The sequence below is a fragment of the Platichthys flesus genome, chromosome 10 (assembly GCF_949316205.1).
Source record: "Platichthys flesus chromosome 10, fPlaFle2.1, whole genome shotgun sequence".
NCBI classification, from domain to species: domain Eukaryota; kingdom Metazoa; phylum Chordata; class Actinopteri; order Pleuronectiformes; family Pleuronectidae; genus Platichthys; species Platichthys flesus.
In genome coordinates, this window is record NC_084954.1 from 24,580,167 (window position 1) to 24,607,370 (window position 27,204).

General features: G+C 42.9%; 15 non-coding genes and 2 pseudogenes across 15 annotated transcripts; all 17 read right to left on the reverse strand.

Moving 5' to 3' along the window:
• Positions 1-4,720: 4,720 nt before the first annotated feature.
• LOC133963500 (U5 spliceosomal RNA) lies at positions 4,721-4,833 on the reverse strand. The gene has a single exon (XR_009922999.1). It is a non-coding gene; the product is annotated as a U5 spliceosomal RNA (small nuclear RNA).
• A 4,570-nt stretch (positions 4,834-9,403) lies between these two features.
• Positions 9,404-9,595, reverse strand: LOC133964242 (U2 spliceosomal RNA). The gene has a single exon (XR_009923707.1). It is a non-coding gene; the product is annotated as a U2 spliceosomal RNA (small nuclear RNA).
• Positions 9,596-9,772: 177 nt separating this feature from the next.
• LOC133963501 (U5 spliceosomal RNA) lies at positions 9,773-9,885 on the reverse strand. The gene has a single exon (XR_009923000.1). It is a non-coding gene; the product is annotated as a U5 spliceosomal RNA (small nuclear RNA).
• A 513-nt stretch (positions 9,886-10,398) lies between these two features.
• Positions 10,399-10,575, reverse strand: LOC133963084 (U2 spliceosomal RNA; annotated as a pseudogene).
• A 5,167-nt stretch (positions 10,576-15,742) lies between these two features.
• LOC133963502 (U5 spliceosomal RNA) lies at positions 15,743-15,855 on the reverse strand. Its single transcript, XR_009923001.1, has one exon. It is a non-coding gene; the product is annotated as a U5 spliceosomal RNA (small nuclear RNA).
• Positions 15,856-16,368: 513 nt separating this feature from the next.
• LOC133962717 (U2 spliceosomal RNA) lies at positions 16,369-16,560 on the reverse strand. The gene has a single exon (XR_009922292.1). It is a non-coding gene; the product is annotated as a U2 spliceosomal RNA (small nuclear RNA).
• A 180-nt stretch (positions 16,561-16,740) lies between these two features.
• On the reverse strand, positions 16,741-16,853 carry LOC133963503 (U5 spliceosomal RNA). The gene has a single exon (XR_009923002.1). It is a non-coding gene; the product is annotated as a U5 spliceosomal RNA (small nuclear RNA).
• Positions 16,854-17,366: 513 nt separating this feature from the next.
• LOC133964243 (U2 spliceosomal RNA) lies at positions 17,367-17,558 on the reverse strand. The gene has a single exon (XR_009923708.1). It is a non-coding gene; the product is annotated as a U2 spliceosomal RNA (small nuclear RNA).
• A 177-nt stretch (positions 17,559-17,735) lies between these two features.
• On the reverse strand, positions 17,736-17,848 carry LOC133963771 (U5 spliceosomal RNA). Its single transcript, XR_009923254.1, has one exon. It is a non-coding gene; the product is annotated as a U5 spliceosomal RNA (small nuclear RNA).
• Positions 17,849-18,361: 513 nt separating this feature from the next.
• LOC133962959 (U2 spliceosomal RNA) lies at positions 18,362-18,552 on the reverse strand. The gene has a single exon (XR_009922521.1). It is a non-coding gene; the product is annotated as a U2 spliceosomal RNA (small nuclear RNA).
• Positions 18,553-18,729: 177 nt separating this feature from the next.
• Positions 18,730-18,842, reverse strand: LOC133963504 (U5 spliceosomal RNA). The gene has a single exon (XR_009923003.1). It is a non-coding gene; the product is annotated as a U5 spliceosomal RNA (small nuclear RNA).
• Positions 18,843-19,355: 513 nt separating this feature from the next.
• On the reverse strand, positions 19,356-19,528 carry LOC133962995 (U2 spliceosomal RNA; annotated as a pseudogene).
• Positions 19,529-24,695: 5,167 nt separating this feature from the next.
• LOC133963507 (U5 spliceosomal RNA) lies at positions 24,696-24,808 on the reverse strand. Its single transcript, XR_009923005.1, has one exon. It is a non-coding gene; the product is annotated as a U5 spliceosomal RNA (small nuclear RNA).
• A 513-nt stretch (positions 24,809-25,321) lies between these two features.
• Positions 25,322-25,513, reverse strand: LOC133964245 (U2 spliceosomal RNA). Its single transcript, XR_009923709.1, has one exon. It is a non-coding gene; the product is annotated as a U2 spliceosomal RNA (small nuclear RNA).
• Positions 25,514-25,690: 177 nt separating this feature from the next.
• Positions 25,691-25,803, reverse strand: LOC133963508 (U5 spliceosomal RNA). Its single transcript, XR_009923006.1, has one exon. It is a non-coding gene; the product is annotated as a U5 spliceosomal RNA (small nuclear RNA).
• A 513-nt stretch (positions 25,804-26,316) lies between these two features.
• LOC133962807 (U2 spliceosomal RNA) lies at positions 26,317-26,508 on the reverse strand. The gene has a single exon (XR_009922378.1). It is a non-coding gene; the product is annotated as a U2 spliceosomal RNA (small nuclear RNA).
• A 176-nt stretch (positions 26,509-26,684) lies between these two features.
• LOC133963509 (U5 spliceosomal RNA) lies at positions 26,685-26,797 on the reverse strand. The gene has a single exon (XR_009923007.1). It is a non-coding gene; the product is annotated as a U5 spliceosomal RNA (small nuclear RNA).
• Between the last annotated feature and the right edge of the window lie 407 nt (positions 26,798-27,204).

Consider the following 27,204-nt stretch of genomic DNA (forward strand, 5'->3'; position numbering starts at 1 on the left):
AATCTTTGGCCCAATTTCTTCCACAATTGTTTTGCAAAGGGACATTCAAATAATGCATGTTCCACGGTTTCTACCCCATTGCATCCACGTCTTGGGCATATCCTATTTAATGTTAAATCATGATTAAATAGAGTATTCCTCACAGGTAATTTCCTATGAAGCACCAACCAATTAAAATCTCTTAATCTGTTTTCTAGACTCTTGCATTGGGTTCTTCTCCACACGTCACTATGAACATGCAAACCATCTTTAGGGTCAAACTTAGCAATCAACGTTTCATACAGCTTTTTGTGATTAACTATTGAATCTCTTTTCCAACACTCCTTGTATTTCTTTGCCCAACTTATCATTTTTTTATAATGATCTGGCATGACCTCTGCTTTCGGAAAACTGTTTTCCCATTTCGCCACAAGAGGTCTCAGATGGATAGAGAGCCAGAATTTAATCAATGGTTGGCATTTGTGTTCAGGTGGGTTTAACATTATTCTACATGTATTTGAAAAAAACAAAACTTTGAACTTCAAACCTAAATTTGGCATGTCCCTACCACCTCTTTCGACCGGCTGATACATTGTAGCTCTTTTAATGTATTCATACCCTCCCCATATGAACTGAAACAGAGATTTTTGAAGTTTTAAACAAACTAAAGCCGGCATGGGGAAAATATAAGCCACATGAAGTAATGTCGGCAATAAATCAGATTTAATAACCAAAATCTTACCACTAATGGACAGCCTTCTTAATTTCCACATATTTAGTTTTTTCAGCACTTTTCCCAATTTTGTCTCCCAATTAGTTTCTCCATCATTGTTATTTCCAAAGGATATTCCCAGTAAAGTCATTGGCCCCGCACACAGAGAGAACCCTAAAGGGTTATCAACTCTGTCCTTCCACTTTCCAAAGTATTTGATTTGGGATTTTCCTGTATTGACTCTAGAACCAGAAGCAACTGAGAATGTGTCGATGACCTGCATAGCTTCGCGCAGACAGAAATCATCTTTTAAATACAGTACAGTGTCATCTGCATACTGGGATATGGTCAAGGATTCACCACCAGGCAGCTGTATACCCTTGATGTTAACATTTTTCCTGATTGCACATGCCAGCGTTTCAATGAATAGCACATACAAGGGGGCTGATGCTGGACATCCCTGTCTGACCCCTCTGGTTTGTTTAAAGAATTCACCAAGGTTGCCATTAACATTAACACTGCTTCCGACTTCTGTGTATAAAATCCTCAACCAACTCCTGAATCTAGCACCGAAGCCAAATTTCTTTAGTGTCCTAAACAAAAAATTGTGATCAACTCTGTCAAAGGCTTTTTCCTGGTCAAGACTGAGGACAATTAGTGGTATATTTCTGTCCTGAGAATAAGATAGTATATCTCTATGCATTTGTAAATTCCAGTTTAGTTGCCTGCCAGGTACTGCACATGTCTGATCTGAGCCGATGATTAAGGGTAGAGCTGACACCAAACGGTTTGTCAAAACCTTACTAAAAATCTTATAATCTGTACAAAGCATTGTTAGAGGCCTGTAGTTTGATATTTTGTTGACATCACCTTTTTTAAACAGCAGGGATATCACCCCTTTTCTCATGGATTCCCCCATAATCCCAGATGTACATATATAAGTGAACAACTCTAACAGCCATGACCCAATGTCTTCCCAAAATATTATATAAAATTCTTTTGTGATCCCATCTATTCCTGGCACCTTGCCCTTTTTCAAAGACATGGTTGCCCTCAGGATTTCTTCTAAAGTAAAATCTTTATCTAGCTCTGTTCTCAGATCTTCAGGTATGAATCTGTCTATATTGTCTAACAATGTTGCACCTTTCATGTAGTCAACCTTTTCTGCTTTAAAAAACGTAGAAAAATGATTAGAGATAACTTGAGCAATCCCATCAGGATCGTTAATCTCCTCACCTGTTTCATTTAAAACGGAAACTATGCTCCTCCTCTTTGCCTGTGCTTTGGACTGTCTAAAGAAGTAGGGAGAACACTTTTCGTCACTCTCCCACTTCTCTCTAAGACACCGGAATTTATAGGCCTCTGCTCTGTTGTGAAAAAATAACCTCTGTTTATCTTGCAAATGTTTCAGCAAGTCCTTATCAATTTGTCCACCTGCATTTCTCTGTTCCATTAATTTATTTATGGCTTTTTGCAGTCGGTAGTATAATTTAAATTCCTCTTTCCTTGATTCTTTTGAGTAATTCTGTGTGTAGTATCTAATACGCAGCTTTGTGCTTTCCCACCATTCACAGACATTTTCATAAAATACTCTCATATGAAAGCAATCTTTTAGAAAACACTTTAATGCTACCCTAAACTGCTGGAGCTCTAGAATATTGTTGTTTAATTTCCAATACCCTTTACCATTTTTGATCATCATTGAGGTTAGTTTTACTGAGAGCATGTTGTGATCTGTGTAAAAAACTGGTGATACTTTCGCCCCTGTCACCTGAAATTCTACCGGACAAAATATATAGTCTATCCTACTCTTCGCCCCTCTACTATTTGACCATGTGAAGCCAAGATCGTCTGGGTTAGCTTTTTTATATGAATCCACCAAATTATACTTTGTAACAATATTTATTAAACTGGCCTCGGCCTTGCTGCCCTCACTTTGGGAATTGAAGTCTCCTCCAATTACCACATGGCGGTTGGTCATGAAAGCAGTGTCCAGACTAAGAAAAAGCTCCCTTCTCTCCTTTGGAGAAGAGTGGGCATATATGTTAATAACTCTTAACCCCTTTCCCTTCCAGTCAATATCTGTTACCAAAACCCTCCCCTGTACCACTGAAAAACTGCCAACCACTTGGACTTCATTATTCCCACATAGTGTTCCCACCCCAGATGAATGGACCCCCCCAATGCTCCACCTAGATTCACCTTTGGTCCACTCTTTTGAGAATAGGTTCACGTCGTCTTCATTTTTCAAGTGGACCTCTTGCAAAAGGCATAAAGAAAAGTTGATTGAACATAAATGAGAAAAGACCACTTCCCTTTTGGCCTTGTTCCTCAAACCTCTAACATTTATGGAAACTATATGTAATGAGGACATTCTGGTAAATGAGGAATGAGACAAAAAACAAAACAAACAAACAAACCATCAAAGACGAGACACTGTGTTTTCTCTAATTTTCAACTTCACAGTCAAATTCCTCGGGCACCGCGTGCCCTGAGTTGGGGGTATTACCCTCTGGAAGCAATGAGCATTGCTCTGAAACCAAATCCCTGTCAGAGTTGTTCGGAGCCAGGGACTCCACCAGGACACACCCGGACGGGGGCATGCTGCCGTCAGAGTCTGTCACCTCAGTCTGCACTGGAATTTGTCCATGTTCTCCACCCTCCAGCCCATCCACCCTGGCAGCAGCCTTCACATCCTGATCGCTGTTCACCTGCAGCCCCTCCATCTCCCCTTCCTCCTGCGACTCCTCCACAACCTCAGAAAGAACACTGAACACGCTATCCACTCCCAGGGGCACAGCGCTTGTCTCGATCCTCCTTTTTTTCCCCTTGCCTCCCCTGCTTTCCACTGTGGTCCACTCAGGAACAGGTTGGCTCTCCTCTGAGGTTGTAGTCTCCTCCCCCTTCTTCTTCTCTGGGGGAGGTGCTCGTTCAGGTGGATCAACCACATTTGCCTCAATCTCATTGTCACCAAACATTTGATCAATTACCTCGTTAATTGCTCTCAGGGAGGAGGCATCAGGATCTTCGCACATTGGTCGCCTTACAATGCTTGCATAGGAGGAGCGGACCTCAGGGCAGTGCTTAAATAAATGTCCTTCAGACCCACAAAGATTGCATTTTCTGGAACGGTCACAAGTCCCCATTTTGTGTCCTAGACCCTTGCAATTTCTGCACCTCACCTGCGTGCAGGATTCTGCCGTGTGACCAAAGTCTGTGCATTTTCTGCAGTAAATAGGCTGGCCCGAGTAGTACAGATATCCTCTATTTGTGCCTATGGTGAAGGAGGCAGGGGGGTGGTGGTAGCCATCGTGACCATCTGGGTCATCCTTCAGCCGCACACGACATTGTCTTTTTCCAGTCCAAACGTCAAGAGAGTCCCTGATTTCCCTCATGCTCGAAATCACTGTCACATGCTTAGAAAGGAAGTATCTGGTTGCTTCTTCAGTTACCCAGGGATTATAGTTATGAATTGTGATAACCCGCTCACCAGTTCGGCAAAGGCTTTGAATCTGGTACTCCCTCAGTGGTCCATCAGCCAAACGATCAGCCAACCTTTTCGTTTCCTCCATCTTGGTGAGATTATAGAACGTAACATCAAAAAAACGGTCGGTGGCATTTCTCTGCAAGCAGAGGAGGTCATCTATCTTGAGGGACAAGGCTCCAAAAAGAATATTAACTCCAAATTCTCTCCTATCCAAAAAAACTTCAGTACTCTTCCAAATGAATCTCAAAGTATTTTTCAGCACGGGAAGTCCCTGCTGTGAAACTGTTGCTGACGTCATTATGACAATCCACGTCCGCAAACCCTTCTCACCTGGCTAGATCTTAGCCAAAAGGCCGAGAAGCGATAACCCACAAGTGTTGGATGTCCAACCTAACATCTTGGCACAAATCTCCCTTGCTGTGGTACCCCGTTTGTAGGTGTGCATAACAATGGCTGCTCATCACCTCCGCCCAAGCTCTCCTTTGTGGACACTTGATGGCTGACCTAAACAGCTCTTTGACTTTTCACAATTTCATAAGGCTCAGCCATACAGCAAAGCCTGCCAAAAATAGATTCAACTCATGTTTGTTCCTCTCCACGGAAGTCTTTAGTAAAAGGCGAAAGACTTGTGCGTTATGAAGAGAAACCAGAGTCAGCATGGCCCTCTGCTCGAGAGCAGCGGTGGAGCCTCTCGGTCACAGTCACCACCTTCGCGGTGGGCCTCTCTTTGCTTTCCGCATGTCAGATTCTAGTATACAACATTCCCACCACGCCCCCATCTGCCAACACAAATTATACAAGGCTTTATTTGCTCCTGCCCTGACTAGTGATTGGCTTTTAATCAATCAATCAATCAATCAAATTTTATTTGTATAGCCCATATTCACAAATTACAATTCATCTCATAGGGCTTTAACAGGGTGTGACATCCTCTGTCCTTAACCCTCAGCAAGAGTAAGGAAAAACTACAAAAAACCCTTTTAACAGGGTAAAAATATGTAGAAACCTCAGAGAGAGCCACATGTGAGGGATCCCTCTCCCAGGACGGACAGAAGTGCAATAGATGCCACGTGCAGGAGAACATCATCAATAATCAAAGTCTCTAGCAGCATTGATGAAGCACAGTCCATGCTCAGCAACCATCTAGACCACGATCCACCATCCAGACCAGACGCCACTTCAGTCCTCAGTCACCGTCCACCGCCGCCCACCAGGAGGACCCATCACAAGCCACCACTGCGGTCCTGGTCCACCGCCCGTGCCCAATGCCAACGCGACACAGGGTCCGCCACCAGCACCACGATCAGCCCACATGACTCAGAATCCGCCACACTGGATCCAACACCGCGACCCCCGGTGCGTGATCCACAAACCGTAATCCATGGTGCGGCCACAGAGGCCCTGGATCTGCGGGTGATAAAGCAAAGGGATTCCGGGGAAGGGGGATAGGGATGGAGAAGAGGAAGGAGAAGCTGGAAAGAGAAGCTCCGTGTGTCATGTGTCATAAAATAGAACAAGTAAAGTTCTGGCGCACTAATTAGCTCTAACTATAAGCTTTATCAAAAAGAAAGGTTTTGAGCCTACTTTTAAACGAACAGATGGTGACTGCCTCCCGAACTGAAAGTGGTAGATTATTCCACAGCCGAGGGGCTTGATGGCTAAAAGCTCTGGCTCCTACTCTACTTTTAGAGAATTTAGGGACGACAAGTAGGCTTGAATTCTGGGAGCGGAGTGCTCTGGTGGGTTTATAAGGTATTAACAGCTCTTTAAGGTATAAAGGCGCTATATTATTAAGGGCCTTGAAGGTGAGGAGGAGAATTTTAAATTCTATTCTAGATTTAACTGGAAGCCAGTGTAGCGATGCTAATATTGGAGAAATGTGCTCTCTTCTCTTTGTTCTCGTCAGGACACGTGCTGCAGCATTTTGGACAAGCTGTAGAGTCTTTAACGACTTCCTGCTGGAGCCTGATAATAATGAATTACAATAGTCCAGTCTCGATGTAACAAAGGCGTGGACTAGTTTTTCTGCATCTTTTTGTGAAAGGACATGTCTAATTTTTGAAATATTACGCAAGTGGAAAAAAGCGGTCCTAGAAATTTGTTTTAAGTGACTATTAAAGGATAAATCAGGATCGAAGATCACTCCCAAGTTCCTGACTGTTTCATTGGAAGCAAGGGCAATGTCGTCTAGCGCAGCTATATCATTAGATAATGCATCTCTAAGGTGTTTGGGGCCAAGTATTATAACCTCTGTTTTGTCTGAGTTTAATAAGAGAAAATTGCGGGTCATCCAGGTTTTTATGTCCTTGAGACATGTTCGAAGTTTAGTTAATTGATTACTTTGTTCAGGTTTTATTGACAAATATAACTGGGTGTCATCCGCATAGCAGTGGAAATTTACCGAGTGTGTCCTGATAATGTTTCCTAGTGGAAGCATATATAATGAGAATAAAATTGGGCCGAGCACAGAGCCCTGTGGAACACCATGATTAACTTTGGTGCGCACAGATGACTCATCATTAATTTGCACAAATTGGGAGCGATCAGAAAAATACGATTTAAACCAGTTAAGGGCGGTTCCATTAATGTTAATTAACTGTTTTAGTCTTTGTAATAAAATTTGATGGTCAATTGTGTCGAATGCTGCACTGAGATCTAACAGAACGAGGACAGACACAAGTCCCTGATCTGAGGCTATTAAAAGGTCATTAGTGACTTTTGCCAAGGCTGTCTCTGTACTGTGATTGGCTCTAAACCCCGATTGAAAGTCTTCATATATATTATTTTCCTGGAGAAACTCACACAGCTGATTGGCTACCACTTTTTCTAAGATTTTAGAAATGAAGGAGAGGTTAGATATTGGTCTGTAATTGGCTAAAACCTCTGGGTCTAGGGTGGGTTTTTTGAGTAGGGGTTTGATGACAGCTATTTTAAAAGACTGTGGTACATAACCTGATGATAATGACAGATTGATAATGTTAAGTAACGAACTATCAATTAGGGGCAGAATGTCTTTAAGTAAGTTGGTAGGAATGGGATCTAAGATACAGGTTGTTGGTTTAGAACCTGAGATTAATTTGGTAAACTGATCACGGGTGATCAGAGAGAAGCTGTCTAAGTAATGGGTAGGATTCTCAGCCGTTTCTGAGATCTCTGTTGTTGGGAGGGTATTAGTGCCAATTGAGGGCAGGAGATGGTTGATTTTATTTCTAATAGTTTGAATTTTATCATTAAAAAAGGTCATAAAGATATTGCTATTTAGGGATGGAGGAATACTGGGTTCGGTGGAGTTGTGACTCTCTGTCAGCCTGGCTACAGTGCAGAAGAGAAACCTGGGGTTATTTTTATTCTCTTCTATTAGTTTTGAATAGTAGGCGGCTCTTACTTTGTGGAGAGCCTTTTTATATTCTTTAACACTATTCTTCCAGTCTATGAGGTTTTCAACATTGTTGCTGGAGCGCCACTTCCTTTCTAGTTTTCTTGATAATTGTTTTAACTCATTTGTCTGGGAATTATACCACGGAGCTAATTTACTATGTTTGACATTTTTCTTTTTTAGAGGCGCTATTGAGTCTAATGTTAATCGTAATGAGTCTGCAGAGCTATCGACGAGGTGGTCGATCTCAATGGAGCTCAGGGTTTTAAAGAATTTGTTGTTTATATCTACTGCTAATACGGGTTTAAATGTAATTGGGATTATTTCCTTAAATTTAGCTACAGCACTATCAGGTAGACATCTAGAAAATGAATTTTTTATTAGTGGCATATATTCAGTTATTGAAAAATCAAAGGTTATTAAATTATGGTCTGATAGAACTGGATTGCGCGGAAGTACTGTTAAATTTTCAATTGCGACACCGTACGATAATACAAGGTCAAGTGTGTGGTTACCACAATGAGTAGGTTTGTGCACACACTGACTGAAACCAATAGAGTCTAGTATTGAAATAAATGCTACGCTAAGGCAATCTTTATTATTATCAACATGAATATTAAAGTCACCAACAATAATAATTTTATCGGTCTTTAGGACTAAGTTTGATAAAAACTCAGGGAATTCCTTTAAAAATTCAGTATAAGCCCTGGGAGCACGGTAAACTACGGCAAATATGATTGGCTGTTGGTGGTTCCTTGATTGGCGTGGAAGACTAAGAACCAGACATTCAAATGACTTGTAGCTGAGTTTAGGTTTAGGATTAATTGATAGACTGGAGTTAAAAATAGCAGCAACTCCACCTCCTCGCCCAATTTCTCTAGGAACCTGTGAATTGATATGACTGGGGGGAGTAGATTCATTTAGACTGACATAATCATCAGGATGCAGCCACGTCTCAGTGAGGGACAATAAATCTATGTTGTAATCAGAGACTATTTCATTAACTAAAAGAGCCTTTTTTTTCCAGTGATCTAATGTTTAAAAGACCACATTTAAAAGTCTGGGTTTCCTGTATTGTTTCAGAGGTTGTTTTAATTTGTATTAAATTTTTGTGTGGAGTTCTCGTTCTATTATTGTTTAATTTCAATAATTTAATCGGACGGTGAACAGACACAATCTCTATGGGGTTTTGTGACTGATCCAGAGGGAGCGCAGAGAAGTGTTTAGCACTGCAGCTCTGCTTCCTGGTCCCAACTATGGGTTGTCATGTTATAGACTTAGTAATATTCCTAGATAAGAGAGCTGCTCCATCCCAAGTGGGATGAACGCCGTCTCTCCTAACAAGACCAGGTTTTCTCAAAAAAGTTAGCCAATTATCTATAAAGCCCACGCCGTTTACAGGACACCACCTCGACAGCCAGCGGTTAAAAGACAACATGCGGCTAAACATGTCATCACCTGTTGTGTTAGGGAGCGGGCCAGAGAAAACTACTGTGTCCGACATCGGACACAGGCATTTTAAGCCTTTTTAAGCAATACATCCTTGAACCACTTACATTGGGTCCAAAAGCGGACTCTGCTTTCTCACCAAGTCTCCCAGGAGATGTTGAGTGAAAACACGTTTCAGTTTTTGACAAATGCTTCTGATTCTATTTGGAATCCAGTTGATGCTCATTGTGACCCCGTGGAGATTCATGCATAATCGCTTCACAAGGCAGTGAGTCATCAGAGCAGTTTTGCACACTTGTCAAACTCTGCCAGGCCATTCCCTCAGTTTCATTGACCCAGTGTAGAATTCACCTTGAAACCTCCACAATTGTTTGAGTGCTTGCTTTTCTACAAGGTAAGAACAGAGTGCACCGTTCCCAGCGGCACTGCAATGCTAGGTCGATGCGTGGAGAGAAGGGAGCAAGCTCCAAATTTCTGCTCCTCTTGCCAAAAATCTGCTTAATATGTAGTCCTCATATAGAGGACATATCAGATATTAAACTGATAAGAACAGATACTACACTTGATCTTAGCCAAAAGGCCGAGAAGCGATAATCCACAATTGTTGGATGTCCAAGCTAACCTCTTGGCACAAATCTCCCTTGCTGTGGTACCCCGTTTGTAGGTGTGCATAACAATGGCTGCTCATCACCTCCGCCCAAGCTCTCCTTTGTGGACACCTGATTGCTGACCTAGACAGCTCTTTGACTTTTCAAAATTTCATAAGGCTCAGCCATACAGCAAAGCCTGCCAAAAATAGATTCAACTCATGTTTGTTCCTCTCCACGGAAGTCTTTAGTAAAAGGCGAAAGACTTGTGCGTTATGAAGAGAAACCAGAGTCAGCATGGCCCTCTGCTCGAGAGCAGCGGTGGAGCCTCTCGGTCACAGTCACCACCTTCGCGGTGGACCTCTCTTTGCTTTCCGCATGTCAGATTCTAGTATACAACATTCCCACCACGCCCCCATCTGCCAACACAAATTATACAAGGCTTTATTTGCTCCTGCCCTGACTAGTGATTGGCTTTTAAGCCTTTTTAAGCGATACATCCCTGAACCACTTACATTGGGTCCAAAAGCGGACTCTGCTTTCTCACCAAGTCTCCCAGGAGATGTTGAGTGAAAACACGTTTCAGTTTTTGACAAATGCTTCTGATTCTATTTGGAATCCAGTTGATGCTCATTGTGACCCCGTGCAGAGTCATGCATAATCACTTCACAAGGCAGTGAGTCATAAGAGCAGTTTTGCACACTTGTCAAACTCTGCCAGGCCATTCCCTCAGTTTCATTCACCCAGTGTAGAATTCACCTTGAAACCTCCACAATTGTTTGAGTGTTTGGTTTTCTACAAGGTAAGAACAGAGTGCACCGTTCCGAGCGGCACTGCAATGCTAGGTCGATGCGTGGAGAGAAGGGAGCAAGCTCCAAATTTCTGCTCCTCTTGCCAAAAATCTGCTTAATATGTAGTCCTCATATAGAGCACATATCAGATATTAAACTGATAAGAACAGATTTTTTTTTTTTTTGGAATTTTTTTTTTATTTAATTCACTCATGAGCAGTACAATACTTTACATTACAAAGATCATCATCTCTCCACATCTTAAGACCTCCAGAATTCTATCGGACTAAAAGAAAATAAGAGGAGGTACAATAAAAGACTCTTTCATGAGTTCAGTCTACAGATTGTCAAAAATAATTTTCCATCGATCTTTAATTGAGTCGATGCCCCATTTGCTCGCCTCCAATTTAAGTTTTCGCCGCATAATGTCTTCAATACTGTGTGTAGTGTTTTCTATCGACCACTTTTCCGTCTCATTTATTATACTACCTCTTACCTCCCATAACTTAGCCTTCACAATTGATGTAAGTTCTAAGGCTTTGCACACACCTTTGTCCCCCTCTAAACTAAAATCCATGAACAGAACTTTTTCCCAGTTCACCTCTTTTAGAAAACTGAATCTTTGGCCCAATTTCTTCCACAATTGTTTTGCAAAGGGACATTCAAATAATGCATGTTCCACCGTTTCTACCCCATTGCATCCACGTCTTGGGCATATCCTATTTAATGTTAAATCATGATTAAATAGAGTATTCCTCACAGGTAATTTCCTATGAAGCACCAACCAATTAAAATCTCTTAATCTGTTTTCTAGACTCTTGCATTGGGTTCTTGTCCACACGTCACTATGAACATGCAAACCATCTTTAGGGTCAAACTTAGCAATCAACGTTTCATACAGCTTTTTGTGATTAACTACTGAATCTCTTTTCCAACACTCCTTGTATTTCTTTGCCCAACTTATCATTTTTTTATAATGATCTGGCATGACCTCTGCTTTCGGAAAACTGTTTTCCCATTTCGCCACAAGAGGTCTCAGATGGATAGAGAGCCAGAATTTAATCAATGGTTGGCATTTGTGTTCAGGTGGGTTTAACATTATTCTACATGTATTTGAAAAAAACAAAACTTTGAACTTCAAACCTAAATTTGGCATGTCCCTACCACCTCTTTCGACCGGCTGATACATTGTAGCTCTTTTAATGTATTCATACCCTCCCCATATGAACTGAAACAGAGATTTTTGAAGTTTTAAACAAACTAAAGCCGGCATGGGGAAAATATAAGCCACATGAAGTAATGTCGGCAATAAATCAGATTTAATAACCAAAATCTTACCACTAATGGACAGCCTTCTTAATTTCCACATATTTAGTTTTTTCAGCACTTTTCCCAATTTTGTCTCCCAATTAGTTTCTCCATCATTGTTATTTCCAAAGGATATTCCCAGTAAAGTCATTGGCCCCGCACACAGAGAGAACCCTAAAGGGTTATCAACTCTGTCCTTCCACTTTCCAAAGTATTTGATTTGGGATTTTCCTGTATTGACTCTAGAACCAGAAGCAACTGAGAATGTGTCGATGACCTGCATAGCTTCGCGCAGACAGAAATCATCTTTTAAATACAGTACAGTGTCATCTGCATATTGGGATATGGTCAAGGATTCACCACCAGGCAGCTGTATACCCTTGATGTTAACATTTTTCCTGATTGCACATGCCAGCGTTTCAATGAATAGCACATACAAGGGGGCTGATGCTGGACATCCCTGTCTGACCCCTCTGGTTTGTTTAAAGAATTCACCAAGGTTGCCATTAACATTAACACTGCTTCCGACTTCTGTGTATAAAATCCTCAACCAACTCCTGAATCTAGCACCGAAGCCAAATTTCTTTAGTGTCCTAAACAAAAAATTGTGATCAACTCTGTCAAAGGCTTTTTCCTGGTCAAGACTGAGGACAATTAGTGGTATATTTCTGTCCTGAGAATAAGATAGTATATCTCTATGCATTTGTAAATTCCAGTTTAGTTGCCTGCCAGGTACTGCACATGTCTGATCTGAGCCGATGATTAAGGGTAGAGCTGACACCAAACGGTTTGTCAAAACCTTACTAAAAATCTTATAATCTGTACAAAGCATTGTTAGAGGCCTGTAGTTTGATATTTTGTTGACATCACCTTTTTTAAACAGCAGGGATATCACCCCTTTTCTCATGGATTCCCCCATAATCCCAGATGTACATATATAAGTGAACAACTCTAACAGCCATGACCCAATGTCTTCCCAAAATATTATATAAAATTCTTTTGTGATCCCATCTATTCCTGGCACCTTGCCCTTTTTCAAAGACATGGTTGCCCTCAGGATTTCTTCTAAAGTAAAATCTTTATCTAGCTCTGTTCTCAGATCTTCAGGTATGAATCTGTCTATATTGTCTAACAATGTTGCACCTTTCATGTAGTCAACCTTTTCTGCTTTAAAAAACGTAGAAAAATGATTAGAGATAACTTGAGCAATCCCATCAGGATCGTTAATCTCCTCACCTGTTTCATTTAAAACGGAAACTATGCTCCTCCTCTTTGCCTGTGCTTTGGACTGTCTAAAGAAGTAGGGAGAACACTTTTCGTCACTCTCCCACTTCTCTCTAAGACACCGGAATTTATAGGCCTCTGCTCTGTTGTGAAAAAATAACCTCTGTTTATCTTGCAAATGTTTCAGCAAGTCCTTATCAATTTGTCCACCTGCATTTCTCTGTTCCATTAATTTATTTATGGCTTTTTGCAGTCGGTAGTATAATTTAAATTCCTCTTTCCTTGATTCTTTTGAGTAATTCTGTGTGTAGTATCTAATACGCAGCTTTGTGCTTTCCCACCATTCACAGACATTTTCATAAAATACTCTCATATGAAAGCAATCTTTTAGAAAACACTTTAATGCTACCCTAAACTGCTGGAGCTCTAGAATATTGTTGTTTAATTTCCAATACCCTTTACCATTTTTGATCATCATTGAGGTTAGTTTTACTGAGAGCATGTTGTGATCTGTGTAAAAAACTGGTGATACTTTCGCCCCTGTCACCTGAAATTCTACCGGACAAAATATATAGTCTATCCTACTCTTCGCCCCTCTACTATTTGACCATGTGAAGCCAAGATCGTCTGGGTTAGCTTTTTTATATGAATCCACCAAATTATACTTTGTAACAATATTTATTAAACTGGCCTCGGCCTTGCTGCCCTCACTTTGGGAATTGAAGTCTCCTCCAATTACCACATGGCGGTTGGTCATGAAAGCAGTGTCAAGACTAAGAAAAAGCTCCCTTCTCTCCTTTGGAGAAGAGTGGGCATATATGTTAATAACTCTTAACCCCTTTCCCTTCCAGTCAATATCTGTTACCAAAACCCTCCCCTGTACCACTGAAAAACTGCCAACCACTTGGACTTCATTATTCCCACATAGTGTTCCCACCCCAGATGAATGGACCCCCCCAATGCTCCACCTAGATTCACCTTTGGTCCACTCTTTTGAGAATAGGTTCACGTCGTCTTCATTTTTCAAGTGGACCTCTTGCAAAAGGCATAAAGAAAAGTTGATTGAACATAAATGAGAAAAGACCACTTCCCTTTTGGCCTTGTTCCTCAAACCTCTAACATTTATGGAAACTATATGTAATGAGGACATTCTGGTAAATGAGGAATGAGACAAAAAACAAAACAAACAAACAAACCATCAAAGACGAGACACTGTGTTTTCTCTAATTTTCAACTTCACAGTCAAATTCAATGCCTTCCCTATGTGTCTTTTCCTCGGGCACCGCGTGCCCTGAGTTGGGGGTATTACCCTCTGGAAGCAATGAGCATTGCTCTGAAACCAAATCCCTGTCAGAGTTGTTCGGAGCCAGGGACTCCACCAGGACACACCCGGACGGGGGCATGCTGCCGTCAGAGTCTGTCACCTTAGTCTGCACTGGAATTTGTCCATGTTCTCCACCCTCCAGCCCATCCACCCTGGCAGCAGCCTTCACATCCTGATCGCTGTTCACCTGCAGCCCCTCCATCTCCCCTTCCTCCTGCGACTCCTCCACAACCTCAGAAAGAACACTGAACACGCTATCCACTCCCAGGGGCACAGCGCTTGTCTCGATCCTCCTTTTTTTCCCCTTGCCTCCCCTGCTTTCCACTGTGGTCCACTCAGGAACAGGTTGGCTCTCCTCTGAGGTTGTAGTCTCCTCCCCCTTCTTCTTCTCTGGGGGAGGTGCTCGTTCAGGTGGATCAACCACAATTGCCTCAATCTCATTGTCCACAAACATTTGATCAATTACCTCGTTAATTGCTCTCAGGGAGGAGGCATCAGGATCTTCGCACATTGGTCGCCTTACAATGCTTGCATAGGAGGAGCGGACCTCAGGGCAGTGCTTAAATAAATGTCCTTCAGACCCACAAAGATTGCATTTTCTGGAACGGTCACAAGTCCCCATTTTGTGTCCTAGACCCTTGCAATTTCTGCACCTCACCTGCGTGCAGGATTCTGCCGTGTGACCAAAGTCTGTGCATTTTCTGCAGTAAATAGGCTGGCCCGAGTAGTACAGATATCCTCTATTTGTGCCTATGGTGAAGGAGGCAGGGGGGTGGTGGTAGCCATCGTGACCATCTGGGTCATCCTTCAGCCGCACACGACATTGTCTTTTTCCAGTCCAAACGTCAAGAGAGTCCCTGATTTCCCTCATGCTCGAAATCACTGTCACATGCTTAGAAAGGAAGTATCTGGTTGCTTCTTCAGTTACCCAGGGATTATAGTTATGAATTGTGATAACCCGCTCACCAGTTCGGCAAAGGCTTTGAATCTGGTACTCCCTCAGTGGTCCATCAGCCAAACGATCAGCCAACCTTTTCGTTTCCTCCATCTTGGTGAGATTATAGAACGTAACATCAAAAAAACGGTCGGTGGCATTTCTCTGCAAGCAGAGGAGGTCATCTATCTTGAGGGACAAGGCTCCAAAAAGAATATTAACTCCAAATTCTCTCCTATCCAAAAAAACTTCAGTACTCTTCCAAATGAATCTCAAAGTATTTTTCAGCACGGGAAGTCCCTGCTGTGAAACTGTTGCTGACGTCATTATGACAATCCACGTCCGCAAACCCTTCTCACCTGGCTAGATCTTAGCCAAAAGGCCGAGAAGCGATAATCCACAAGTGTTGGATGTCCAAGCTAACCTCTTGGCACAAATCTCCCTTGCTGTGGTACCCCGTTTGTAGGTGTGCATAACAATGGCTGCTCATCACCTCCGCCCAAGCTCTCCTTTGTGGACACCTGATTGCTGACCTAGACAGCTCTTTGACTTTTCACAATTTCATAAGGCTCAGCCATACAGCAAAGCCTGCCAAAAATAGATTCAACTCATGTTTGTTCCTCTCCACGGAAGTCTTTAGTAAAAGGCGAAAGACTTGTGCGTTATGAAGAGAAACCAGAGTCAGCATGGCCCTCTGCTCGAGAGCAGCGGTGGAGCCTCTCGGTCACAGTCACCACCTTCGCGGTGGGCCTCTCTTTGCTTTCCGCATGTCAGATTCTAGTATACAACATTCCCACCACGCCCCCATCTGCCAACACAAATTATACAAGGCTTTATTTGCTCCTGCCCTGACTAGTGATTGGCTTTTAAGCCTTTTTAAGCGATACATCCCTGAACCACTTACATTGGGTCCAAAAGCGGACTCTGCTTTCTCACCAAGTCTCCCAGGAGATGTTGAGTGAAAAAACGTTTCAGTTTTTGACAAACGCTTCTGATTCTATTTGGAATCTAGTTGATGCTCATTGTGACCCCGTGCAGAGTCATGCATGATCGCTTTACAAGGCAGTGAGTCATCAGAGCAGTTTTGCACACTTGTCAAACTCTGCCAGGCCATTCCCTCAGTTTCATTGACCCAGTGTAGAATTCACCTTGAAACCTCCACAATTGTTTGAGTGTTTGCTTTTCTACAAGGTAAGAACAGAGTGCACCGTTCCCAGCGGCACTGCAATGCTAGGTCGATGCGTGGAGAGAAGGGAGCAAGCTCCAAATTTCTGCTCCTCTTGCCAAATATCTGCTTAATATGTAGTCCTCATATAGAGGACATATCAGATATTAAACTGATAAGAACAGATACTACACTTGATCTTAGCCAAAAGGCCGAGAAGCGATAATCCACAAGTGTTGGATGTCCACGCTAACCTCTTGGCACAAATTTCCCTTGCTGTGGTACCCCGTTTGTAGGTGTGCATAACAATGGCTGCTGTTCATCACCTCCGCCCAAGCTCTCCTTTGTGGACACTTGATTTCTGACCTAGACAGCTCTTTGACTTTTCACAATTTCATAACGCTCAGCCATACAGCAAAGCCTGCCAAAAATAGATTCAACTCATGTTTGTTCCTCTCCACGGAAGTCTTTAGTAAAAGGCGAAAGACTTGTGCGTTATGAAGAGAAACCAGAGTCAGCATGGCCCTCTGCTCGAGAGCAGCGGTGGAGCCTCTCTGTCACAGTCACCACCTTCGCGGTGGGCCTCTCTTTGCTTTCCGCATGTCAGATTCTAGTATACAACATTCCCACCACGCCCCCATCTGCCAACACAAATTATACAAGGCTTTATTTGCTCCTGCCCTGACTAGTGATTGGCTTTTAAGCCTTTTTAAGCGATACATCCCTGAACCACTTACATTGGGTCCAAAAGCGGACTCTGCTTTCTCACCAAGTCTCCCAGGAGATGTTGAGTGAAAAAACGTTTCAGTTTTTGACAAACGCTTCTGATTCTATTTGGAATCTAGTTGATGCTCATTGTGACCCCGTGCAGAGTCATGCATGATCGCTTTACAAGGCAGTGAGTCATCAGAGCAGTTTTGCACACTTGTCAAACTCTGCCAGGCCATTCCCTCAGTTTCATTGACCCAGTGTAGAATTCACCTTGAAACCTCCACAATTGTTTGAGTGATTGCTTTTCTACAAGGTAAGAACAGAGTGCACCGTTCCCAGCGGCACTGCAATGCTAGGTCGATGCGTGGAGAGAAGGGAGCAAGCTCCAAATTTCTGCTCCTCTTGCCAAAAATCTGCTTAATATGTAGTCCTCATATAGAGGACATATCAGATATTAAACTGATAAGAACAGATACTACACTTGATCTTAGCCAAAAGGCCGAGAAGCGATAATCCACAAGTGTTGGATGTCCAAGCTAACCTCTTGGCACAAATCTCCCTTGCTGTGGTACCCCGTTTGTAGGTGTGCATAACAATGGCTGCTCATCACCTCCGCCCAAGCTCTCCTTTGTGGACACCTGATTGCTGACCTAGACAGCTCTTTGACTTTTCACAATTTCATAAGGCTCAGCCATACAGCAAAGCCTGCCAAAAATAGATTCAACTCATGTTTGTTCCTCTCCACGGAAGTCTTTAGTAAAAGGCGAAAGACTTGTGCGTTATGAAGTGAAACCAGAGTCAGCATGGCCCTCTGCTCGAGAGCAGCGGTGGAGCCTCTCGGTCACAGTCACCACCTTCGCGGTGGGCCTCTCTTTGCTTTGCGCATGTCAGATTCTAGTATACAACATTCCCACCACGCCCCCATCTGCCAACACAAATTATACAAGGCTTTATTTGCTCCTGCCCTGACTAGTGATTGGCTTTTAAGCCTTTTTAAGCGATACATCCCTGAACCACTTACATTGGGTCCAAAAGCGGACTCTGCTTTCTCACCAAGTCTCCCAGGAGATGTTGAGTGAAAACACGTTTCAGTTTTTGACAAATGCTTCTGATTCTATTTGGAATCCAGTTGATGCTCATTGTGACCCCGTGCAGAGTCATGCATAATCACTTCACAAGGCAGTGAGTCATAAGAGCAGTTTTGCACACTTGTCAAACTCTGCCAGGCCATTCCCTCAGTTTCATTGACCCAGTGTAGAATTCACCTTGAAACCTCCACAATTGTTTGAGTGTTTGCTTTTCTACAAGGTAAGAACAGAGTGCACCGTTCCCAGCGGCACTGCAATGCTAGGTCGATGCGTGGAGAGAAGGGAGCAAGCTCCAAATTTCTGCTCCTCTTGCCAAAAATCTGCTTAATATGTAGTCCTCATATAAAGACATATCAGATATTAAACTGATAAGAACAGATACTACACTTGATCTTAGCCAAAATGCCGAGAAGCGATAATCCACAAGTGTTGGATGTCCAAGCCAACCTCTTGGCACAAATCTCCCTTGCTGTGGTACCCCGTTTGTAGGTGTGCATAACAATGGCTGCTCATCACCTCCGCCCAAGCTCTCCTTTGTGGACACTTGATTGCTGACCTAAACAGCTCTTTGACTTTTCACAATTTCATAAGGCTCAGCCATACAGCAAAGCCTGCCAAAAATAGATTCAACTCATGTTTGTTCCTCTCCACGGAAGTCTTTAGTAAAAGGCGAAAGACTTGTGCGTTATGAAGAGAAACCAGAGTCAGCATGGCCCTCTGCTCGAGAGCAGCGGTGGAGCCTCTCGGTCACAGTCACCACCTTCGCGGTGGGCCTCTCTTTGCTTTCCGCATGTCAGATTCTAGTATACAACATTCCCACCACGCCCCCATCTGCCAACACAAATTATACAAGGCTTTATTTGCTCCTGCCCTGACTAGTGATTGGCTTTTAAGCCTTTTTAAGCAATACATCCCTGAACCACTTACATTGGGTCCAAAAGCGGACTCTGCTTTCTCACCAAGTCTCCCAGGAGATGTTGAGTGAAAACACGTTTCAGTTTTTGACAAATGCTTCTGATTCTATTTGGAATCCAGTTGATGCTCATTGTGACCCCGTGGAGATTCATGCATAATCGCTTCACAAGGCAGTGAGTCATCAGAGCAGTTTTGCACACTTGTCAAACTCTGCCAGGCCATTCCCTCAGTTTCATTGACCCAGTGTAGAATTCACCTTGAAACCTCCACAATTGTTTGAGTGTTTGCTTTTCTACAAGGTAAGAACAGAGTGCACCGTTCCCAGCGGCACTGCAATGCTAGGTCGATGCGTGGAGAGAAGGGAGCAAGCTCCAAATTTCTGCTCCTCTTGCCAAAAATCTGCTTAATATGTAGTCCTCATATAGAGGACATATCAGATATTAAACTGATAAGAACAGATTTTTTTTTTTTGGAATATTTTTTTATTTAATTCACTCATGAGCGGTACAATACTTTACATTACAAAGATCATCATCTCTCCACACCTTAAGACCTCTAGAATTCTATCGGACTAAAAGAAAATAAGAGGAGGTACAATAAAAGACTCTTTCATGAGTTCAGTCTACAGATTGTCAAAAATAATTTTCCATCGATCTTTAATTGAGTCGATGCCCCATTTGCTCGCCTCCAATTTAAGTTTTCGCCGCATAATGTCTTCAATACTGTGTGTAGTGTTTTCTATCGACCACTTTTCCGTCTCATTTATTATACTACCTCTTACCTCCCATAACTTAGCCTTCACAATTGATGTAAGTTCTAAGGCTTTGCACACACCTTTGTCCCCCTCTAAACTAAAATCCATGAACAGAACTTTTTCCCAGTTCACCTCTTTTAGAAAACCGAATCTTTGGCCCAATTTCTTCCACAATTGTTTTGCAAAGGGACATTCAAATAATGCATGTTCCACGGTTTCTACCCCATTGCATCCACGTCTTGGGCATATCCTATTTAATGTTAAATCATGATTAAATAGAGTATTCCTCACAGGTAATTTCCTATGAAGCACCAACCAATTAAAATCTCTTAATCTGTTTTCTAGACTCTTGCATTGGGTTCTTCTCCACACGTCACTATGAACATGCAAACCATCTTTAGGGTCAAACTTAGCAATCAACGTTTCATACAGCTTTTTGTGATTAACTACTGAATCTCTTTTCCAACACTCCTTGTATTTCTTTGCCCAACTTATCATTTTTTTATAATGATCTGGCATGACCTCTGCTTTCGGAAAACTGTTTTCCCATTTCGCCACAAGAGGTCTCAGATGAATAGAGAGCCAGAATTTAATCAATGGTTGGCATTTGTGTTCAGGTGGGTTTAACATTATTCTACATGTATTTGAAAAAAACAAAACTTTGAACTTCAAACCTAAATTTGGCATGTCCCTACCACCTCTTTCGACCGGCTGATACATTGTAGCTCTTTTAATGTATTCATACCCTCCCCATATGAACTGAAACAGAGATTTTTGAAGTTTTAAACAAACCAAAGCCGGCATGGGGAAAATATAAGCCACATGAAGTAATGTCGGCAATAAATCAGATTTAATAACCAAAATCTTACCACTAATGGACAGCCTTCTTAATTTCCACATATTTAGTTTTTTCAGCACTTTTCCTAATTTTGTCTCCCAATTAGTTTCTCCATCATTGTTATTTCCAAAGGATATTCCCAGTAAAGTCATTGGCCCCGCACACAGAGAGAACCCTAAAGGGTTATCAACTCTGTCCTTCCACTTTCCAAAGTATTTGATTTGGGATTTTCCTGTATTGACTCTAGAACCAGAAGCAACTGAGAATGTGTCGATGACCTGCATAGCTTCGCGCAGACAGAAATCATCTTTTAAATACAGTACAGTGTCATCTGCATACTGGGATATGGTCAAGGATTCACCACCAGGCAGCTGTATACCCTTGATGTTAACATTTTTCCTGATTGCACATGCCAGCGTTTCAATGAATAGCACATACAAGGGGGCTGATGCTAGACATCCCTGTCTGACCCCTCTGGTTTGTTTAAAGAATTCACCAAGGTTGCCATTAACATTAACACTGCTTCCGACTTCTGTGTATAAAATCCTCAACCAACTCCTGAATCTAGCACCGAAGCCAAATTTCTTTAGTGTCCTAAACAAAAAATTGTGATCAACTCTGTCAAAGGCTTTTTCCTGGTCAAGACTGAGGACAATTAGTGGTATATTTCTGTCCTGAGAATAAGATAATATATCTCTATGCATTTGTAAATTCCAGTTTAGTTGCCTGCCAGGTACTGCACATGTCTGATCTGAGCCGATGATTAAGGGTAGAGCTGACACCAAACGGTTTGTCAAAACCTTACTAAAAATCTTATAATCTGTACAAAGCATTGTTAGAGGCCTGTAGTTTGATATTTTGTTGACATCACCTTTTTTAAACAGCAGGGATATCACCCCTTTTCTCATGGATTCCCCCATAATCCCAGATGTACATATATAAGTGAACAACTCTAACAGCCATGACCCAATGTCTTCCCAAAATATTATATAAAATTCTTTTGTGATCCCATCTATTCCTGGCACCTTGCCCTTTTTCAAAGACATGGTTGCCCTCAGGATTTCTTCTAAAGTAAAATCTTTATCTAGCTCTGTTCTCAGATCTTCAGGTATGAATCTGTCTATATTGTCTAACAATGTTGCACCTTTCATGTAGTCAACCTTTTCTGCTTTAAAAAACGTAGAAAAATGATTAGAGATAACTTGAGCAATCCCATCAGGATCGTTAATCTCCTCACCTGTTTCATTTAAAACGGAAACTATGCTCCTCCTCTTTGCCTGTGCTTTGGACTGTCTAAAGAAGTAGGGGGAACACTTTTCGTCACTCTCCCACTTCTCTCTAAGACACCGGAATTTATAGGCCTCTGCTCTGTTGTGAAAAAATAACCTCTGTTTATCTTGCAATTGTTTCAGCAAGTCCTTATCATTTTGTCCACCTGCATTTCTCTGTTCCATTAATTTATTTATGGCTTTTTGCAGTCGGTAGTATAATTTAAATTCCTCTTTCCTTGATTCTTTTGAGTAATTCTGTGTGTAGTATCTAATACGCAGCTTTGTGCTTTCCCACCATTCACAGACATTTTCATAAAATACTCTCATATGAAAGCAATCTTTTAGAAAACACTTTAATGCTACCCTAAACTGCTGGAGCTCTAGAATATTGTTGTTTAATTTCCAATACCCTTTACCATTTTTGATCATCATTGAGGTTAGTTTTACTGAGAGCATGTTGTGATCTGTGTAAAAAACTGGTGATACTTTCGCCCCTGTCACCTGAAATTCTACCGGACAAAATATATAGTCTATCCTACTCTTCGCCCCTCTACTATTTGACCATGTGAAGCCAAGATCGTCTGGGTTAGCTTTTTTATATGAATCCACCAAATTATACTTTGTAACAATATTTATTAAACTGGCATCGGCCTTGCTGCCCTCACTTTGGGAATTGAAGTCTCCTCCAATTACCACATGGCGGTTGGTCATGAAAGCAGTGTCCAGACTAAGAAAAAGCTCCCTTCTCTCCTTTGGAGAAGAGTGGGCATATATGTTAATAACTCTTAACCCCTTTCCCTTCCAGTCAATATCTGTTACCAAAACCCTCCCCTGTACCACTGAAAAACTACCAACCACTTGGACTTCATTATTCCCACATAGTGTTCCCACCCCAGATGAATGGACCCCCCCAATGCTCCACCTAGATTCACCTTTGGTCCACTCTTTTGAGAATAGGTTCACGTCGTCTTCATTTTTCAAGTGGACCTCTTGCAAAAGGCATAAAGAAAAGTTGATTGAACATAAATGAGAAAAGACCACTTCCCTTTTGGCCTTGTTCCTCAAACCTCTAACATTTATGGAAACTATATGTAATGAGGACATTCTGGTAAATGAGGAATGAGACAAAAAACAAAACAAACAAACAAACCATCAAAGACGAGACACTGTGTTTTCTCTAATTTTCAACTTCACAGTCAAATTCAATGCCTTCCCTATGTGTCTTTTCCTCGGGCACCGCGTGCCTTGAGTTGGGGGTATTACCCTCTGGAAGCAATGAGCATTGCTCTGAAACCAAATCCCTGTCAGAGTTGTTCGGAGCCAGGGACTCCACCAGGACACACCCGGACGGGGGCATGCTGCCGTCAGAGTCTGTCACCTCAGTCTGCACTGGAATTTGTCCATGCTTCCACCCTCCAGCCCATCCACCCTGGCAGCAGCCTTCACATCCTGATCGCTGTTCACCTGCAGCCCCTCCATCTCCCCTTCCTCCTGCGACTCCTCCACAACCTCAGAAAGAACACTGAACACGCTATCCACTCCCAGGGGCACAGCGCTTGTCTCGATCCTCCTTTTTTTCCCCTTGCCTCCCCTGCTTTCCACTGTGGTCCACTCAGGAACAGGTTGGCTCTCCTCTGAGGTTGTAGTCTCCTCCCCCTTCTTCTTCTCTGGGGGAGGTGCTCGTTCAGGTGGATCAACCACATTTGCCTCAATCTCATTGTCACCAAACATTTGATCAATTACCTCGTTAATTGCTCTCAGGGAGGAGGCATCAGGATCTTCGCACATTGGTCGCCTTACAATGCTTGCATAGGAGGAGCGGACCTCAGGGCAGTGCTTAAATAAATGTCCTTCAGACCCACAAAGATTGCATTTTCTGGAACGGTCACAAGTCCCCATTTTGTGTCCTAGACCCTTGCAATTTCTGCACCTCACCTGCGTGCAGGATTCTGCCGTGTGACCAAAGTCTGTGCATTTTCTGCAGTAAATAGGCTGGCCCGAGTAGTACAGATATCCTCTATTTGTGCCTATGGTGAAGGAGGCAGGGGGGTGGTGGTAGCCATCGTGACCATCTGGGTCATCCTTCAGCCGCACACGACATTGTCTTTTTCCAGTCCAAACGTCAAGAGAGTCCCTGATTTCCCTCATGCTCGAAATCACTGTCACATGCTTAGAAAGGAAGTATCTGGTTGCTTCTTCAGTTACCCAGGGATTATAGTTATGAATTGTGATAACCCGCTCACCAGTTCGGCAAAGGCTTTGAATCTGGTACTCCCTCAGTGGTCCATCAGCCAAACGATCAGCCAACCTTTTCGTTTCCTCCATCTTGGTGAGATTATAGAACGTAACATCAAAAAAACGATCGGTGGCATTTCTCTGCAAGCAGAGGAGGTCATCTATCTTGAGGGACAAGGCTCCAAAAAGAATATTAACTCCAAATTCTCTCCTATCCAAAAAAACTTCAGTACTCTTCCAAATGAATCTCAAAGTATTTTTCAGCACGGGAAGTCCCTGCTGTGAAACTGTTGCTGACGTCATTATGACAATCCACTTCCGCAAACCCTTCTCACCTGGCTAGATCTTAGCCAAAAGGCCGAGAAGCGATAATCCACAAGTGTTGGATGTCCAAGCTAACCTCTTGGCACAAATCTCCCTTGCTGTGGTACCCCGTTTGTAGGTGTGCATAACAATGGCTGCTCATCACCTCCGCCCAAGCTCTCCTTTGTGGACACCTGATTGCTGACCTAGACAGCTCTTTGACTTTTCACAATTTCATAAGGCTCAGCCATACAGCAAAGCCTGCCAAAAATAGATTCAACTCATGTTTGTTCCTCTCCACGGAAGTCTTTAGTAAAAGGCGAAAGACTTGTGCGTTATGAAGAGAAACCAGAGTCAGCATGGCCCTCTGCTCGAGAGCAGCGGTGGAGCCTCTCGGTCACAGTCACCACCTTCGCGGTGGGCCTCTCTTTGCCTTCCGCATGTCAGATTCTAGTATACAACATTCCCACCACGCCCCCATCTGCCAACACAAATTATACAAGGCTTTATTTGCTCCTGCCCTGACTAGTGATTGGCTTTTAAGCCTTTTTAAGCGATACATCCCTGAACCACTTACATTGGGTCCAAAAGCGGACTCTGCTTTCTCACCAAGTCTCCCAGGAGATGTTGAGTGAAAACACGTTTCAGTTTTTGACAAATGCTTCTGATTCTATTTGGAATCCAGTTGATGCTCATTGTGACCCCGTGCAGAGTCATGCATAATCACTTCACAAGGCAGTGAGTCATAAGAGCAGTTTTGCACACTTGTCAAACTCTGCCAGGCCATTCCCTCAGTTTCATTGACCCAGTGTAGAATTCACCTTGAAACCTCCACAATTGTTTGAGTGTTTGCTTTTCTACAAGGTAAGAACAGAGTGCACCGTTCCCAGCGGCACTGCAATGCTAGGTCGATGCGTGGAGAGAAGGGAGCAAGCTCCAAATTTCTGCTCCTCTTGCCAAAAATCTGCTTAATATGTAGTCCTCATATAGAGGACATATCAGATATTAAACTGATAAGAACAGATACTACACTTGATCTTAGCCAAAAGGCCGAGAAGCGATAATCCACAAGTGTTGGATGTCCAAGCTAACCTCTTGGCACAAATCTCCCTTGCTGTGGTACCCCGTTTGTAGGTGTGCATAACAATGGCTGCTCATCACCTCCGCCCAAGCTCTCCTTTGTGGACACCTGATTGCTGACCTAGACAGCTCTTTGACTTTTCACAATTTCATAAGGCTCAGCCATACAGCAAAGCCTGCCAAAAATAGATTCAACTCATGTTTGTTCCTCTCCACGGAAGTCTTTAGTAAAAGGCGAAAGACTTGTGCGTTATGAAGAGAAACCAGAGTCAGCATGGCCCTCTGCTCGAGAGCAGCGGTGGAGCCTCTCGGTCACAGTCACCACCTTCGCGGTGGGCCTCTCTTTGCTTTCCGCATGTCAGATTCTAGTATACAACATTCCCACCACGCCCCCATCTGCCAACACAAATTATACAAGGCTTTATTTGCTCCTGCCCTGACTAATGATTGGCTTTTAAGCCTTTTTAAGCAATACATCCCTGAACCACTTACATTGGGTCCAAAAGCGGACTCTGCTTTCTCACCAAGTCTCCCAGGAGATGTTGAGTGAAAACACGTTTCAGTTTTTGACAAATGCTTCTGATTCTATTTGGAATCCAGTTGATGCTCATTGTGACCCCGTGCAGAGTCATGCATAATCACTTCACAAGGCAGTGAGTCATAAGAGCAGTTTTGCACACTTGTCAAACTCTGCCAGGCCATTCCCTCAGTTTCATTCACCCAGTGTAGAATTCACCTTGAAACCTCCACAATTGTTTGAGTGTTTGCTTTTCTACAAGGTAAGAACAGAGTGCACCGTTCCCAGCGGCACTGCAATGCTAGGTCGATGCGTGGAGAGAAGGGAGCAAGCTCCAAATTTCTGCTCCTCTTGCCAAAAATCTGCTTAATATGTAGTCCTCATATAGAGCACATATCAGATATTAAACTGATAAGAACAGATACTACACTTGATCTTAGCCAAAAGGCCGAGAAGCGATAATCCACAAGTGTTGGATGTCCAAGCTAACCTCTTGGCACAAATCTCCCTTGCTGTGGTACCCCGTTTGTAGGTGTGCATAACAATGGCTGCTCATTACCTCCGCCCAAGCTCTCCTTTGTGGACACTTTTTGCTGACCTAGACAGCTCTTTGACTTTTCACAATTTCATAAGGCTCAGCCATACAGCAAAGCCTGCCAAAAATAGATTCAACTCATGTTTGTTCCTCTCCACGGAAGTCTTTAGTAAAAGGCGAAAGACTTGTGCGTTATGAAGAGAAACCAGAGTCAGCATGGCCCTCTGCTCGAGAGCAGCGGTGGAGCCTCTCGGTCACAGTCACCACCTTCGCGGTGGGCCTCTCTTTGCTTTCCGCATGTCAGATTCTAGTATACAACATTCCCACCACGCCCCCATCTGCCAACACAAATTATACAAGGCTTTATTTGCTCCTGCCCTGACTAGTGATTGGCTTTTAAGCCTTTTTAAGCAATACATCCCTGAACCACTTACATTGGGTCCAAAAGCGGACTCTGCTTTCTCACCAAGTCTCCCAGGAGATGTTGAGTGAAAACACGTTTCAGTTTTTGACAAATGCTTCTGATTCTATTTGGAATCCAGTTGATGCTCATTGTGACCCCGTGGAGATTCATGCATAATCGCTTCACAAGGCAGTGAGTCATCAGAGCAGTTTTGCACA